General features: G+C 42.8%; 1 protein-coding gene across 1 annotated transcript in view; it reads right to left on the reverse strand.

The window, feature by feature from the left end:
- The window catches only part of ZNF697 (zinc finger protein 697), a 29,218-nt gene extending 20,787 nt beyond the window's left edge, over positions 1-8,431 (reverse strand). Inside the window, exon 1 of the mRNA XM_063624727.1 lies at positions 8,152-8,431. The gene's annotated coding sequence lies outside the window, so the exon portion shown is untranslated. The remainder of the gene's footprint in view (positions 1-8,151) is intronic.
- Between the last annotated feature and the right edge of the window lie 8,692 nt (positions 8,432-17,123).

Below are 17,123 nucleotides of genomic sequence, written 5' to 3' on the forward strand. Positions count from 1 at the left end.
ACCTGTGTGAATCCAGTCTAGCTGTTAGCCTTAAGCAAATTGTTCAACCTCTTTTAGCCTTAGTTTTATTCATCTATAAAATGGAGAAAACAACTGAACCTACCTTATAGGGATAGTAAGTGCTCAGATAGAATTATTATTATTTTTTCAGTTTGTATGACTTAAGATACTTTTTCTTATTCTGCCCAATATTAGTTTTTTAAATAGAATCATATTTACAATAATTCATGTCTTATTTTTGGTTCTCCTTTTTCTCCTACCACCTCCCAACTGTAAGTTCCTTATGGGAACAAACATTTTATTCACTTTGATAATTCCTTCATACAATGGACCTTCAAATAGTTCTTGAAATGGATAAAATCAGGAGTAATTATTTCTTCCCCTCAGTCTCAAAAGGAAGACCTAAAAAGACTAGGAAATCTAGTGATTTGGCAAAATCACATCAGGTAAGGTAGAGTCATAGGGACGACCTAACTCTCCTAACTGGATCCAATAACCTGTTAGCACCAGGAGCCAAACATGCTTAATTACTCTGCTAAATAGGTAGCCATGACAGGAAATGGCAATTAGCCTCAAAAGTTAGGCAGACCATTCTCAAAAAAGAATTCTACATCTCTTGGCCCAAATGCCAGCACGCTTTGTTTGTATCAAATGCCCCTGTGTGGGTCCTCCCTCCACTCCAAGGGTTTAACCCTTGATTCAGCTGTGCAAACAGAGGTGCCACAGTGCTGTTTATGTTCATTGTGGGGAATGCTACCAGACTGTCCCACTATGACAGGACAACTACTTCTCTCCCACCCAAGGAAAATTGGGACTAGCAGTCAGAGAAATTAAATGATGAATGAAGAAAGACCAACATTTAACCTTCAAAGTAATTATGAGACTAAAGAAGTTGCTGGGTGAGGCAGGGCAGGGAGTGCATTCAAATACCAGGGAGATTTGCATTTAACATTAAGAGTGGCTATTCAGACTAAAGTTTTATTCTCTGGCAGTTTTCAAGAGTTTCATGTTTTGTTTTGTTTTTCTTACTACAACAAGAAAGGCATGGATTTCTTGATTTATCTTCTCGCCTACATAGAATCATCAGCCTAGAAAACCCTTTCCCTAAAGGTCCAGAATTAGGCTGGGAAACAAATGAAGGCTCTTAAGAAAGTTAGTAAAGATTACATGCCATACAGGAAGTGTTGACCAGGAATACTTACCACACCACCAATTCAATCAATAAACACAAGCACATATTAGGAAGTAGAGAAACAGAAACAAAGGATGTCCTGAGACAACTGCCACCCAGACTAGTGTAGGCTGTGGCTGCAGTCTGGTTAAATTCAACTGATGCTTATTGTTATAAGGGGGGTGGTAAAAGGGGAGTGTGTCTTCAAGTTAATTTCATATTTTGGTTTCTCAGTTCTGGAGTAAACTAGTTTTATATTAAATTAAATCTGGCACACATTCCCCCCCAAAAAAGGAAAAGATGGGGAAAGCTCATATACTAACAAAAAAATAACAAGAAAAAGAGTCACAGGTGGGGAGAAAGTGTTTGCAAAAAAATATATATGATAAAAGGCTGTTAACCAAGATATAGAAAGAACTCTTAAAACCCAATTAAAAATGGGCAAAAGATCTGAACAGACACCTCACCAAAGAAAATATACAGATGGCAAATAGGCACATGAAAAGATTTTTAACATTGATATGGTTTGGCTGCATCCCCACCCAAATCTCATCTTGAATTGTAGTTCCCATAATCCCCTCATGTCATGGAAGGGACCAGGTGGGAGGTAATTGAATCATGGGGGCAGTTACCCTCAGGCTGTTCTCATGATAGTGAGAGTTCTCAGAAGATCTGATGGTTTTATAAGGAGCTTTTCCCCCTTTGCTCGGCACTTCTCTCTTCTGCTGCCATGTGAAGAAGGGCAGGTTTGCTTAACCTTCTGCCATGATTGTAAGTCTCCCAAGGCCTCCCCAGCCATGCAGAACTGTGAGTCAATTAAACCTCTTTTCCTTATAAATTACCCTGTTTTGGGTATTTCTTCATAGCAGCATGAGAATGAACTAATACAAACATCAATGTCATTTGAGAATTTCAAGTTAAAACAAGATGCCACTACTCGCTCATTAGAATGGCCAAAATCCAAAATACGACAACACCAAATGAGCTATCAAGGCGTGAAAAATCATGGAGAAACCTTAAAACTTATACTACTAAATGATAGAAGCCAATATGGAAAGGTCACATACTGTATGATTCCAACCATATGACATTCTGTAAAAGGCAAACTATGGAGACAGTAAAAAGATCAGTGGTTGCCAGATGTTAGGGGAAGGGAAGGATAAATAAGTGGAGCACAGAAGGTGTCTAGGACAGTGAAACTATTCTGCACTATACTATAATGGTAGATACCTGTCATTATACATTTGTCAAAACCATAGAATGTACACCAAGAGTGAACCCTAAAGTAAATTATGGATTTTGGGTGATAATGATGTATCAATATAGGTTCATAAGTTGTACCAAATGTATCACTCTGGAGCAGGATGCTGAGAGTGGGGGAGGCTGTACATGTGTGAGGGCCGGAGGCAGACAGGAACTCTACTTTCTCAATTTTGCTGTGAACCTAAAAGTGCTCTAAAATATTTTTGAAATTATATATATATGTACATAATGTACATATATGTAAGCTATCTTCCCCAGCTTATATAATTTATAAGCATACAACCTTACCCGTACCTCATTGTAAAAAATTGTCTGTGCCATCATTTTAGGAACAAATTAAAATGAAATTTAAAAAAAACACATTCATTCAACAAATAGTTATCAAACCCTTACCATGCACTACCCATTATTCTAGATTCTCTGTTGTAAAGATTACATTCTAATGAAATTTCTATTCTACCTTCTATTTCTAAACCACCTTCTAAACCACCTCTACTTTCTAAACCACCTTCTATTATCAGAAATCATTGTCAGTACCTGCCTGAAGGATTATTTTCAAAACTAGCAAAACAAAAATAAAGTGATTCTTTGAAATTCACAAAGGCTTCCAGGTATGGGGGACAAAAAATTTCAACAACTGGAAAAGTCTTCCTATAGTGCCCTGCTAAACTTCATCAAGCATCAAAGATGTGCTAAGCACATGAAATAGCTCTGAGATGATGAGCCAAAGCAAAACATTTCTTAGCAAATAAAACCCAGAGAGTTTATTCCTGTTTTATAATTATGGTAAGATCCTGATAAACTTCTCAGAAGACCATGTATATCTGAAGTAACTCTCTGAATAAAAAGTAGGCCCTTTCCCTTTAACTACCCATAGCAAATTTAGCCTCCACGGGAAGGAGAAATCTGAAGTATCGCATGTGACCCTCTCACACACCTGCTGGAACACTGCTGCTGGCCTATGGATGCACAGAACATGACTTGCTGAATAGATTCAGTCAAGAACTCTCCTATTCTCCTTTAACATGACTAATGTGCTTACAACAACCCATAGCACGCTGTGTTTATATCAGGGCTTTCAAAGTTCTCTGCACCCTTGAGGTCAGAGAAAAAGGTTTAGTCAAGCTAAGGAAATGGGTTCAATCTAGTGATAGGTGAAACTCTCTTCCACCCAAAGACGAGAAGCTACTATCTTTTAACCATCCCTTATCAATACATGATGTAATGAATGCCAAATCTATACCCCAAACAATCTTGCTGCTCTGCTGAAAACAGAATGAATTATCTTCCTTCCTCTCCCTAGCCTTCTTTTCCCCCAATAAGTGCAGCCAGTGAAACCCCTCTGATTTTCTCAGATGTGCATGACATCTGAGAGATTTGGCATGACAGCAAAGGGAAAGGTACCAAACAATGCCCCACCCCACTACCCAAAATCATTAAACACTATAATCATTCAGTGCCAGTGTTAGTCAAGCTCAGAAAACTCAGCTTACAGTGGTCTGCTCTGGCATATTTCCAGAAGGTACTTTCCTCTTTTGGAAGTTACATGAAAAGGGTGAAAATTAACTAAGAAAATAATTATCCTCTCTTTCTATCCCTCTTCTACAATATAAGCAAACTATCAACATGCAAATAATATTTCATGCCTCCATTTCTGCATTTTAGTCATTACCAATTCATCATTAACTCAGTTTCTGAAAGTCTACCATATGCCAGGTTGTGTTCTGGACATAAAGTCCCTGTCACCTGTGGGAACCCACTCAAGTCTACTTTCATTAAGAAAACATTGAACTGCAGAATTTCAAACAATGCAAGAGATTAGGGGAGAGGCTGAGGGTGGCCTGGTGTAGCCGAAAAAGGCTACCCAAAAGAAGTGAGGCTTGGCCTGGCAAGAGGAATTCAGACAGACTGGGAGAAAAAAGAAAAGAATTCCAAACGCACACAGTTCTTTATCCAAAGGTCTTATTAGGCGTTGTGAACCTGGCCTTTCCAACTGATGGTCATGAGAGTTTAAGGACATAAAAATAACAGATCTATGAAAAAAACAGTACTTCTCAGAATAAGATCCATTAGGATGATTTTAGAAGCACAACAATGTTACTGGTAGGAAATTTGGGAGGTGGAGGACTTCAGGAGAAGGAATGAAGAACTGTCAGTTTTCTCCCATGGAAAGCAAATTCTGAACAGGTTTGGCAGTCAGCAGACCTAAATTCCAATCTACACTCAGTTCAGAATCTGGGACTCCAGGCAAGTTTCTTACCTTCTCTCCAAGCCCTAGTTTCCTCATTTTCAGAATGGAGATAACAATATGTAAGTCATCAGATTAAACATGTAAATCACCTAGTTTAGTAGCTGATATACAGATGTTCAATAAGTGGCGACTATTATTGTAATCACATAAAAAGAAGAATGAAAAACTGCCCAGTTTGAAGTAAGTGAGGGACTACTAAATTGTAGTGTCTTTGGGGAAAATTTGAAAGTCTGATTTGTTTTCTATTTCTATATGCTACATTTTAATCCTCATAGATTGCCTGGGCTATAAAAATAAAAATGGCATGGTAAATGTCTGGCTTACTTGCAAATAGCGGACAGTCTTCGTAGTGCTGCTTTTCTAATTAGCACTTTGTACCTTCATAATTGAATGGAAACAGTTACCTTCTTCAGTCTAGGACAATGACAAAAATTCTTGATTATTTGCTTGGGATTAATCCACTCCATATTCTGCCTGAGAGTTTAAAATGTAGGTTGGCAAAGAACTTATTCAACAAACTTTTTGTGAATGTCCTTGTACTAGACACTATGATAGGTACTTTTAGGGTCTCAACCCAGGAGCAAAAGGAAAAGCCTCAGTCTGGCATGTCCCAGATGCTTTATTTTCACAATTGCAATGAATCATCACAGGTCTATGAGAAAGGCTCCATCCCCTTTTCTAAAGAAAAGGCAAGATAATTAAGATTCTTTTATCCTTTCACTCCTTCTTTGATTTATTCATGTTTTCAAATCAAACATCCTTTGGGCACCTGTTAGGTATTAACACCTAAAGCAGGTGTCATTGAAATAATACAAATTACCAAGGGGTAAGATTAATTTTGACTGCAAAGTTTGGGAAGAGTTCTATAAGGGAGATAATCAGCTGGGCCAGGATATGTACAAAAATAATTAGGGACGGGTACAGGGATGTCCAGCAAGCATGGGGTTTAACCTGACAGTCACAGAGGCAGAAGAATGTCTGTTGCATCTTCAAGGACTGGGGAGCTATTTGCTCCAAGGATGGGTACTAAATTGGGTTGGCACAGGTCCAGTGAAGGAGAGAGGTAGGTAGGCACTGAATTGAGAAGAATTTTAAATCCCAAAGTAAGGAGTTACTTTTGTTGATTACATTAACTCTACATAGTGTGTGGTACCGAGAAACCTGTTAAGGGGCAGGTGAAAGAAAAGAAAAAAGAAGTAGGATCTTAGATACAAAGAAAAGGTACTGACAGGTTCAAGCTCCAGACCTCTTACTGACACTGCAGCTATTTTTTTCTTTCTACATAAGCAGACAAGCTCCTTCTTGCATTAGTTTATCATCCTTGCAACCAACCTTTACCCTTTCTCCTTCCCTTCACAGGACACTAGTAATTAGGCAAAAAATGTAGATTCTGAGGAAATTCAAAGAGTTTTGGTGGGGGAGGGAGAGGAAATGTGATGCAACTCCATGAGCCTTAGTCATGCTGCTGATGTGAGGTCACTATTTACCACTTCAATCCAGCCGGTTCTTCTGTCTGACTAGCATCCATTTATCCCTCTATCCCAGTAGTTCTGAAAAGCCATCTATGTGTTCCTTTGTGCAATGTAAAGGGCAGCCTGACTTCATATTTATGATCTTGTTCAGTAGGATGCCATCTTATTCTCTGTTGGGCATGGCTGAACTTTTGACATCAACTTTCCCTTAACAACAAGCCCCACTTCCAACACACACACACACACACACACACACACACACACACACACACACAAACACACACACGGCCAATATGTTCTAACTAGACATCATCTAAATTCACAGAGCCTCTTCCCTTCACTTCATTATCCTCATGCCCTCATCCTAAACAACTGGGTTTTTTTTTTTTTCTCGATTCCATTCTTTATCTCAGTTCAAATGCCTCACCTCTCCCAAAGAAGCTAGGGAAGAAATGTTTTGTTTCACCTCGAAAGCCATTTATATCAGGCTCAGGGCTCTCTCCATGCCCTACAGCATCATTCTTTCGACCATGAGCCTTGCATACTCCTGCCTGGCCATGTAAGTGGCATTCTTAAAGGTTCATTTGGCTCCTCAAATGTATTCCACATTAAATAATATCCACATGTTGGCTTGTTGAGAGAAGAAGGTAAACAGCTGGGGACATCAACAAAAAAATCAGGTGAGGGGAGAAAGGAGAGATATTGAGTGTGACCCCTTAGGCATGCTGAGTTCAGTTACAACAGTCACACTTGGACTATGTTCAAAGTTGCCCACTCATCCTCGACAGCTACTCAAAGACATTTAACTTGCTAGCCATTATCCAACCGCATTTACCAGACGCTCGGTCTTGAGGGAGGAGGGTAAGGCAGTAGGGGATGCGGAGCATTGGTGTCATCCTACAGGTTAAGGACAAACATGCCCGCTACAAGGACAGGGATACATCACCAACTTCAATTCAGCCCAGGGTTCATGTAGCAAGCAAGGGGTGGTGGGTGATTCACTCCTGCTGGGGAGGCAGGGCAGTTGGGGGGACGGGGCGGTTAGGAAAAAGGAAAATCGTGGAAAGTCCCAGAGGAAGTGGTAGTCGGCTGCCGATGCATGACCATAATGTACATTGGCCGTAAGGTACACTCAGCGCCTCTGCGTCGCTGCTCCCCCTCAACCTTTTACTCACCCACTCCTCCCAACACGCGCCTCACCCGTGCCTCCATGCACAATCCTGAGCCTTGGCATCCCCGCGAGGTGCAGGTTCCAGCTTTGCCCACCACCTACCTACATGGACACGTGTGGTTGGAATGCCTCCCGGGGCTAGACGGCCACCCCTCTTGGGCTGCGAGCTGCTGCCCATCTCTCCACCCACCCGTCCTTATTGTGTCATTTGCCGGGTCTGATGGCAGCCCCAAAGCCGCTCATCTGAGTGGGCTAGAATGGAGAAGAGAGGAAAAGGGAGGCACACATTTCATTCACGAGGACCCAAGATGACCTGCCGCCTCTCTCCTGCCTTCTCGGAGCCCCCCACCCTCCCTTAGCCCCAATGGGACTGGGGGCACGGACAGACAAGGCAAGGAGAGCGCAGTCCGTCGAGGTCCACAGCTGCACACAAAGCCCTTCAGCTTCTCCTTGCCTTCCAAGCTCCTCCCTGAGCTTGGTTTCTCTGAGGGTCTCTGATGCCCCCTTCGGTGGTCGGCGGGACGGTCCTACTCCCTCTTGCATCGCTGTCTCCTCCCTCATGTCTCAGCCTCCTCCTCCCCGCCCCTCGCCACATACCCCTGAGGGAGCTCAGTCCCAGCTTTGGGGGCGCGAGAGCACCCCATAAGCCCGGGGCCCTGCGCCCCAGGGGAGCGGACAACGGTCCACTTTACGAGGCACAACTTCGCCCAGCCGTTCCGCCACCGCACTCGAACACACACCCCATCCCTGCAGCGGTCGGGTCTGGTCCCGATCAGCCCCATCCCCGGGAGGCGGTTGAGCCCAGCCACAGCCACGCTCCTACCTGCGCGGCGGCTGGCGCGGCGAGGAGCTAGGGGACCGAGCGCCCCGGCCCGAGCCCCGCACCGCAGCGCGTCTGCCCTTGTGCGGCGGCGGCGGCTGCAGCGGCCGCTGGGTGGCCCGCTGGCTGGCTGGTTGGCTGGCTGGCTGGTTGGCTGGCTGGCTGGCTGGCTGGCTGGCTCGCTGGCCGGCTGCCCGGCTGACTCCTCACTGGGGCTTCCTGTAGGGCTGGACAAAGGACATTTCCTGGGAGGAGCGGGAGAATGTTCCCAGCATGCCTCGATTTGTAGTTCCCGGGGACTTCCTGCCACCGCAGCAGCGGGCGCCCTGGAGGTAGCTCCGGCCAGGCTAGGACTCCAGGACAGGAGGGGAGGCGCTCGCTGCTTCCCTAAGCGCTGTGGGGAAGGGAGCGGCCGGCGGGTCTTGCCCCACGCCCCGCCCCGCGGCGCTCAAGGAGCCTGCTGCTCCGGAGGCGGAGGACGCGAGATCCCAGCGCCGCACTCCGAGCTCGCGGCACCGGACGCTGCCGCCGAGCTGTCCCATGGTGCGAGAGGGCTCTGCGGTGGGAGAGGCCTTTTCTTTAAAAACCGGGAAGTTTGTGATAGGTTCGCTTTTTAAAAATTAATCTAAAAACACAAAATCTATCTTTTAAAATAGATTTTCTTTTTGTCTTTTACGCCGTTGGCATCCTGCTGGGGGCCGATTAAAGAACTTGATTGCTCACCAGGAATTCAGGTTCCTTAAGATCTTGGCGCTTCATCTTTAAAACCATACAGAGCTGATTGTTTCCAGATCCCGACACGGTGACATTCCTCCCTCCATTGTTGGCCTTGTCCCAAACATCTTTTCAAGAAAAGCGATTAAATTGAGATTGAAAATAAATTACGTAAATTAAATATTAGACATGTGAAAACCTGTGTGCTGCTGAATTAGGGAAGTGCTGGACTTTCTGCGTATCTTTCCTTCATTAACCTTTAGGGTTCAGTTTCTTGGTCCTATAAAACAGATGTGCTGGCCACTGTATATTGAGTGTGTGTATTTCGGGAAGTGGAAGAGTGAGGAGAAGAGGACATTGGCTACAAGAGAGGAACCCTACTTCCAGCCTAGCAAGAGTCTATGATGCCCTGCACACGTTTTTGTCTATTTCTGGGACCATAGACTCAGGACCCTTAGAAAATCAAGGAAGGACCACATAGAGACTAAATGACTAAAAGCTGTATTCTCTCCAGGAGCATGAGCAGAATGTAATAAACTGAACTAGGAAAGGACAAGTTCTAGGATGCTCTAGAATGTGTTTGAAAAGTAATCAGATAGAAAAGTCTCTGGGAGGCCGGGCGCGGTGGCTCACGCCTGTAATCCCAGCACTTTGGGAGGCCGAGGCGGGCGTATCACGAGGTCAGGAGATGGACACCATCCTGGCTAACACGGTGAAACCCCGTCTCTACTAAAAAAAAAAAAAAAAAAAAAAAAAAAACCACCAAAAATTAGCCGGGCGTGGTGGCGGGCACCTGTAGTCCCAGCTACTCAGGAGGCTGAGGCAGGAGAATGGCGTGAACCTGGGAGGCAGACCTTGCAGTGAGCTGAGGTCATGTCACTGCACTCCAGCCTGGGCGACAAAGTGAGACTCCGTCTCAAAAAAAAAAGGAAAGAGAGAGAAAGAGAGAGGAAGAAAAGTCAAGTCTCTGGGCTTGGTGGCTCATGCCTGTAATCACAGCACTTTGGGAGGCTGAGGTGGGAGAGTCACTTGAGCCCAGGAGTTCAAGACCAGCCTGGGCAACATAGTGAGACCCTGTTTCTACGAAAAGTAAAATTAAATAGCGGGTGTGGTGGTGCGTACCTGTAGTCCCAGCTACTCGGTCGTTTAAGTGGAAGGGTCGTTTGAGACTGGGAGTTTGAGGCTGCAGTGAGCCATGATTGCACTCCAGCCTGGGTGACAGAATGAGACTCTGTTTCAAAAAATAAGGTCATAATTACATCACCTCCACTTGTCATTTCACATTTTAAATCCATACGATTAAAACATTTGGGTGAAGGGTTTAGCTTACATTTAAGTAAAGTTTATGCTAGAGTTCTCTTTCTCTAGAGATCCTTAACCGCAGGGATAAGATGGGCTGGATTAAAATGTAGAATTGATGAGAAGCATGCAGATAGGACTGTCCACCTCCCGAAAGTTCCTGTTGTATGCCCACCCTAAAGGTCCTGTTGCATGCCCACTCTGTTGACTGTCCACCTAAATTAATTGTGCTGTGATCCTTGCATTTTCTGGACCCTACAAATTACTGCTCCTTCACATTCTCAACCTGGTAACGTTCCAGTGAAACTAATCTCCCCATCTCCACCCCAAAGAATTGATTACTGTTTTGCAAATCAAGTAGCCTCTAATAGTGTTCAATCTGAAAAACATGATATACTTGCTTGTAGCATTTAACATGTAACATTGCCCATTGAAGCTATTTTTTGCCTTGCTTTTAATACAACACACTCTCCTCCTTCTCCTACACTTCTAACTTAAGCTCAGAATAATTGAACTTTCACTCATTATTTCACGCCATTCCAAACCTGTCCCTTCCTTTTGTTTCCAATCCCAGTTATTTCATTACTTCAACAAGTTTTAGTTAACACTTATTCATGCTAGTCTCCATGTCTGGAGTAGACATGTAATATTCAACAGTAAGATATTTTGCTGAGTAACCACTAGCTATGTCTTACCCCCAAGAAGCCCACACTCCAGTTGAAAAGACAGATGTCACACAATTACTTCACAGTGTTTAAGGGCTATAACACTGCCTTATACTGGGGTTCGTGTTCTGTAAAAGTGGGGCTTTCCATAAGCCTTCTATTCCAGTGAGTGGCAGGAGTGGACAGGAGTGGCCAGAGGAAGGCTTGGGAGGGAGGAAACACAGACGGTAAAGAAGACACGTGTGTGTGTGAAATTTGATTGTGAACGGGATGGTAGCTGAGAAGGAAGTGGGATCAAAGGACATTCTTCTGTTTGTGGGGGTTTTATTTGTTTGGTTTTTAAGATGAGAGAGCCTTAAGGATGTTTAAATGCTGATGAGAAAAGTCTTGAAGAGAAGCAAAGGGTAGCAAAGAGGAAAGAAAGAGGATAAGGGATTCTTATTCAACAAATACTTGTTGAATTAACTAATTCCTGCAACTTAGTGTTGAAAATGTTGAGATTGAAATGAACAAACTGCACATTCCCAGCTAAGACACGCAGAGTCTGAGACCAGAAGGAAATGGCATTTCTTTCCTCCTTGTCATATGCTCTCTCCTGCCCTTGAGGCCCTCAGGGGAATGTGACAGACAAGTGAATGAAAGGAGAGAATGGAGGCTTCCTCCACTGTTGAAGATTAAGTCTTTTCCAAGTTGACAATAGATTGGAAAGGCACACCACAACTTCAGGAAAGTCTAAACTTTCAAGCCTGTGGATTTTCATTTCATTTTTAAAATAAAAAAATTTTTACCCTTGCCCTTTTCTTCTTCTTCTTCACCACTTTGAGGCAAAGTAAATAATGATTCTCATCCTCATCTTTCAAACAGAGAGTTGAGCCTGGACAGATTTGCTTATATTTTTTTAAGCTTTCAAGTATAAAATGGATGGACCTCTGTTGTTTTTCTTAACCTAGCAAGCATCCCTTACCCTTTCTTTGGTAACAGCACCTTTGGGGAAAAACCCCGTTTCCACCCTTAGGTCTTGTGGTTTAGAGAAGGGCAGAGCCCATCTTCACCTCCACTTCATTGGCAGGTAGTGATCAAGACCTGTCAATTAGCCAATTCAGTGTTGTATGAGGGATAAGCTATTAAAGGAAGCAAAGCTTAGAAAAGGGATGTGGGAAGGGATGTACGCATAAGCAAATTTTTATAACTTGTTTGATCATGCCTGAAGCCAAGGTACCCTTAGACTTTTTAGTTACATGAGCCAAAACATTCCCTTTCGGGCTTAAGCTATTTTGAGTTAAGTTCTATCTCTTGCAGCCAAAAGAGTTCTGTATAGCTGGAAGTGGGATGCTGCAGTGCAGATCCTTAAATGTAAAATTGGCTGAGTTAAGGAATGGTGAATGTAGGAAAGATCCCTCTGTGCCAGGCTAGAGAACTGGAAATTCTTGTGATACGGTAGCCAGGAAACTCAGTGAGAGGTTTCAGACCCCAGCATTTCCAGGGTGGAGTTTAAGAGGTCTTGACTGACAAATGTCAGGGTTTTAGAGAGTTTGGTCTACTTACAGTTTTTATAAATGTTCCAAAGAAAAAGCCATGCTAATGTTGAAACTGGCCTATGTAGTAGCAGAGAGGAAAAAAATTACAGTGTGATTAAAAGATTCCCTTTCTACCAGTAGCCAGCAAACCCAAATGGTCCGGAGTCAGTTATATTGAGCCATGCCACGTTGGAAAACTAAAATCCTCTGCCTCTTGCACAGTGACAGCAAAGGCATAAGGTAAAAAACTGATAATAGAAAGACCGTCTCCTGAGTCTACCTCAAACTCCTCCTACTGTGCTGTTCCTGCCAGAGGATGGAAAGAATTAACCCCATTTTAATTGGGTGACCATATAATTTCTTATCAAAATGGGACAACTCTGAGTGTGAGATGGGTGCTATTAATAATTATACCTAGATGACAGCTCTAAAGCAGGTCACCCTAATTAAAGAGCTATCTACTAGGACACCACCTTGCATCAAAAGGCCACTCCATTAGTCCTCCTCACCTGCAGATAGTTATTTCAAGTTGCCCTAGGCAGAGGCCAAGATGGTGGCTGTTAAACTGAAGACTGTTAAAATTAGTCATCTCTAAGGCTTTTCCTTAAAAGACAGAAACTCCCAGGACAGGGTCTAGAGCGTAGATAGACTCCATACCTCTGAAATACAAGAGAAAGTGGGGGGTGGCTAAAACAATTCAGTCCCAAGAATGGGAATCCTCCTCAATTCCCTTTACAGTTGTGATCATGGAGGAAAATAGTCAATAGGAATCCTTTCTGAGAGTAAAGCTGAAGGTAGCTAAATTGGCCAAAGAACTCAATTCCTGTGAGGCAGATAATTCTTGCTATTTCTGATTAGCAGAATGTAATACATCCCATGGTACAGTCTCCATACTGATTATTTACCCTTTCATTGCTTTCCTGTAGGAGTTACTCAATTTTCCCCTCTACTGTTTTATACTATGTAGGGAGTGATCAAATTTGTAGTTTCGTCATATGTTGTCAGAAAGAGAGAATGAAAATCACTTAACGGTAATGGACTAGGAGGTAGACACAAAGAAAAAACAAGAGAAATGAAACAAGTTAGACATTTGAAAATGCATTTACCCTTTGGATTGTGGGTGAATGCATTTTCATGCATATGTAGAATAATTGCATGCTATTAAGTGGGGACATTTTAAAAACTGTATGGAAGAAGGGAAGCCAAGAGATGGACTGTAGAGTGCGACCACTGTTTTTTGATGGCTCAGCATTCATTCCCACTTTCTTGTAACAGCACTCTAATTTTCCTTCTGAGGAACCACCCCTTCTTCAACTTTAGTCTGTCTGGAAGAGGGTCTATCTTTCCCTACCTCTACCACTTCATTGCCCTGTTCTGAGGCTGGATCTATAACCCAGGCCTGGCCAATCAGTGCCTTCCATAGCTCACAGACCAGTAATTGTGTCAGAGACGGGCATATGACCCAGAAGATAAAATCAAAGAAGCCCTCTTTCTCTGTTGGAATTGCTAGTTGAAAAAAATAACATTAAGCTGAACATGCTGGAATGTATAGCCTGAATGTGGAGTCAATACAGAGAGTGGAAGAGCTGAGACAGGGAGACACAGAAAAAGAGAAATTGACTTGAGCTCTTCATTCCAAGCATTTCGAAATCTATCCTTGCACTTTTTAGTTCTGGGAACCATTAAATTCTCCTCCCCCACCATTTTATTTATCTGATTTGAATTGGATTTTTGCCTAGTTCAACAGAAATAGTTCTGAGCAAACAGAATTTTAATGTTTTTTGGAATTTTTCATGGTGAAATTACTCAGGAAAAAAGGATGTGAGAACAAGACAGGGGAAAAGGGGTAGGTTCACATGAAAAACAGCTTCCAGTGAAATGTTCTTTTCCTTATTAGAGACACTGTGGTTCCCACCGCTAGCTCTCTAACTCCATAATCCAGGCTGGAGAATTAGGACTATGTGTGGTAAACTGACCACTTTCTAGCACATAAATGATGGGGACACATGGATCAGTAAGTGCCTATTAGGAGAACTCAGCCATGTTTTCGTTCTTGTATTGATTCTTTCGGGGAAAAAAATAAATAAAAAAAAAAGCTGAGCACAGTGGCTCATACCTATAATCCCAGCACTTTGGGGCACCAAGGTCGGAGGATCCCCTGAGCCCAGGAGTTTGAGACCAGCCTAGGCAACATAGTGAGACCCCATCTCTGCAAAAATAAAATAATAAAAAATTTAGCTGGACATGGTAGTGCATTCTTGTAGTCCCAGCTACTTGGGAGGCTGGGGCAGAAGGATTGCTTTAGCCCGGGAGGTCAAGGCTATAGTGAGCTCTAATCATGCCATTGCACTATAGCCTGGGTAACAAAGTGAGACTTGGTCTCTATCAAAAACAAACAAATTCAATCCTTAAAGTGATTGTTTAGCCTGGTTGGTTTATTAGTGGGTAACATAAGCTTGGTTTTCCAATCTTATGTTTTGCTTTGTGTCCTGGTGGCATTTAGCTGCTTCATCTTAAGTCCTAAGACTTGCATTCTACTCCCACCCAGATCAGGGCCTTTCCCCCATTTACGCCTGGAGTCAACACTCCACCTCCAGCCCCAGCCTTTCTGTGGGTAGCTCCTTCTCATCTTAAACCTAAATGTCACCTCCTTATAGCAATTTTCTCTGGCCACTCTATCCAAAGTAGCCCCCCTTTATTTTCTACTAGTCCTTTGTTTTCTTCTATTCAAAACGCTTCAAATTTTGTTTACCTGTTTTTTTTTTTCGCTCTTGAAACTAGCTGGAAACTCCACAAGAGTAGGGATCTCTATGTCTGTATCATTCCTAATTTTGCCCCAAGAGTCCAACACTGTGCTCAGCTTTTACAGTAGGAACTCGTAAGAAATTTGCTGAATATACTTAATGAATATTTTTAAAGCAGCTGTGAGGAATATCACTGTTCATTTGTGGACAATTTCTCTCAGATATACTTTTTCAAAGTAAATTTTTATTGAAACGTAATGTATAGAAGTGCATATTTCATTAACATGTTCAGATTTTGAAGTATATCTTATTCCCTAGAGGAGAATTTAGGGAAGGGGAAAGTGAAAGTATTTCCCAAAGGAAGTGGAGGGAGGAGGAGGGGATGTTATCACTGGGATTAGCTGGGCTGAAGACTGGCTCTAAAACAGCCTGCCTTCTACAAATGTTTCTCCTAGCTAAAGGCCAAGACACTGTTTATTTGCTGGGCTTCATATAGCCTGGAACCTCTAATCCTTCAAGGTTGGGAAGAGAAGGAAAATCAATTGTGAGTTACAGGAAAAGCAGATAACATAGGTCAAGGTGTAGATTTTACTCACCTCCACACTCCAAAAACTGGAAAGATATTTAGTTTACTAAGCTTTTAAAACAAATCTGTATCTGATTTAATGGGGAAGTTTTTGATGCTCTCTCTCTCTTTCAGATTAGATACAGGAAAAGGATGCTCAATATCACTGCTGCTCTTCCACTTGGTACTAGAAATCTATTCCAACCCAACAGGAAAAGACAGTTAAATGTATAAAGATTAGAAATGAAGATACAAAACTGTTACTTGCAGATGGTCTGATCATTTACATGAAATTTATTATAAACCAGGAACTATCTAATTTGTTTAATATTCACATAATCTGTATTTCACAAATAAGGAAAATAAGGCTCTGAGAGGCTGTGTTTACCCAAGATCGTTCAGCAGTCAGATTCAGAGGCTGAATTTAAGCCACATGACAAGAAGAAAAAATGGGAACATTCAGAGTGAGAGTGTGAAAGTGAAAGCCAGGAAGCCCCATCCATCCGTCCCTTCAACGGTGAACAAAATATGGTTCCATCCATTTATTCATTCAATAGTAGAAAATGTACTGTGTTAATCTGCACCGGCTCTCTTCCCTCCACAGTGCTCAGCGCAAAGGACACCAAAATGAAGACTCAAGCCGTGAGCGCAATCCAGTGAGAGAATGATAACCACGCAAGGAGACAGAGCTGTTATCACTGAGCTTGCATAGCAGATAATGGGTGCTGAAGAAATTGGGGGTGTCAGAAATCGCTTCCCCAGTGGTGACACCTGAGCCAAGTCTTAAGCGTAGAGGTAGGTTTTCTGAGGAAGGAGCTAGGCGCTTCAGGTAAGAGCAAAGACCTGCAATGCTATGAAAGGTGGGACAGGGCAGCTGAAATGAAGGACATTGCCTGAGACTGGAGAAGTAGGAACAGACCCAGAATGCCATTGTGAGCCATGCTTAGGAGTGGACAGTGGACACAGTATCACGGTAATGACATACAGACTCTCTATACCAGTAGATAGACTAAAAGTAAATGACTCCATCCCTGTAGGCTGAATGAGGCAGTAAACTGCTTTGTTTTCTTTTATTGTGTCTACACTCAGTAGTCTCAGTTTCACTTCCATTGGCATGCTAATTTTCTTATAATGTACCACCAGTCACAGCTTTTTAAGTGGTGTCACCAAAACTTTCTCCTATTCTCAACAAAACTGCTTTGGCATCTAACTGACTCGACTAGTATTCCCCACCTACTCGTCTTTTCTCTGGGAGCACTGTGGCTTCATCACCAGGTTCATTGTTTCTGATCAACTAAGGGGATATGACTTCAGTGAAGGAGAAAAGATAAATCTATTTATTCAATACATATTTATGGAGCATTTGCAGTGCTAGGAATACAATAGTGAATAAAATATGGTTTCTACTCTCAAAGAGCTTATATACTCGAGTTGACCAAACAGGTAATAATAATATTTAGTGCCAGAATCA

Source organism: Symphalangus syndactylus, chromosome 12, assembly GCF_028878055.3.
Source record: "Symphalangus syndactylus isolate Jambi chromosome 12, NHGRI_mSymSyn1-v2.1_pri, whole genome shotgun sequence".
Taxonomy (NCBI): domain Eukaryota; kingdom Metazoa; phylum Chordata; class Mammalia; order Primates; family Hylobatidae; genus Symphalangus; species Symphalangus syndactylus.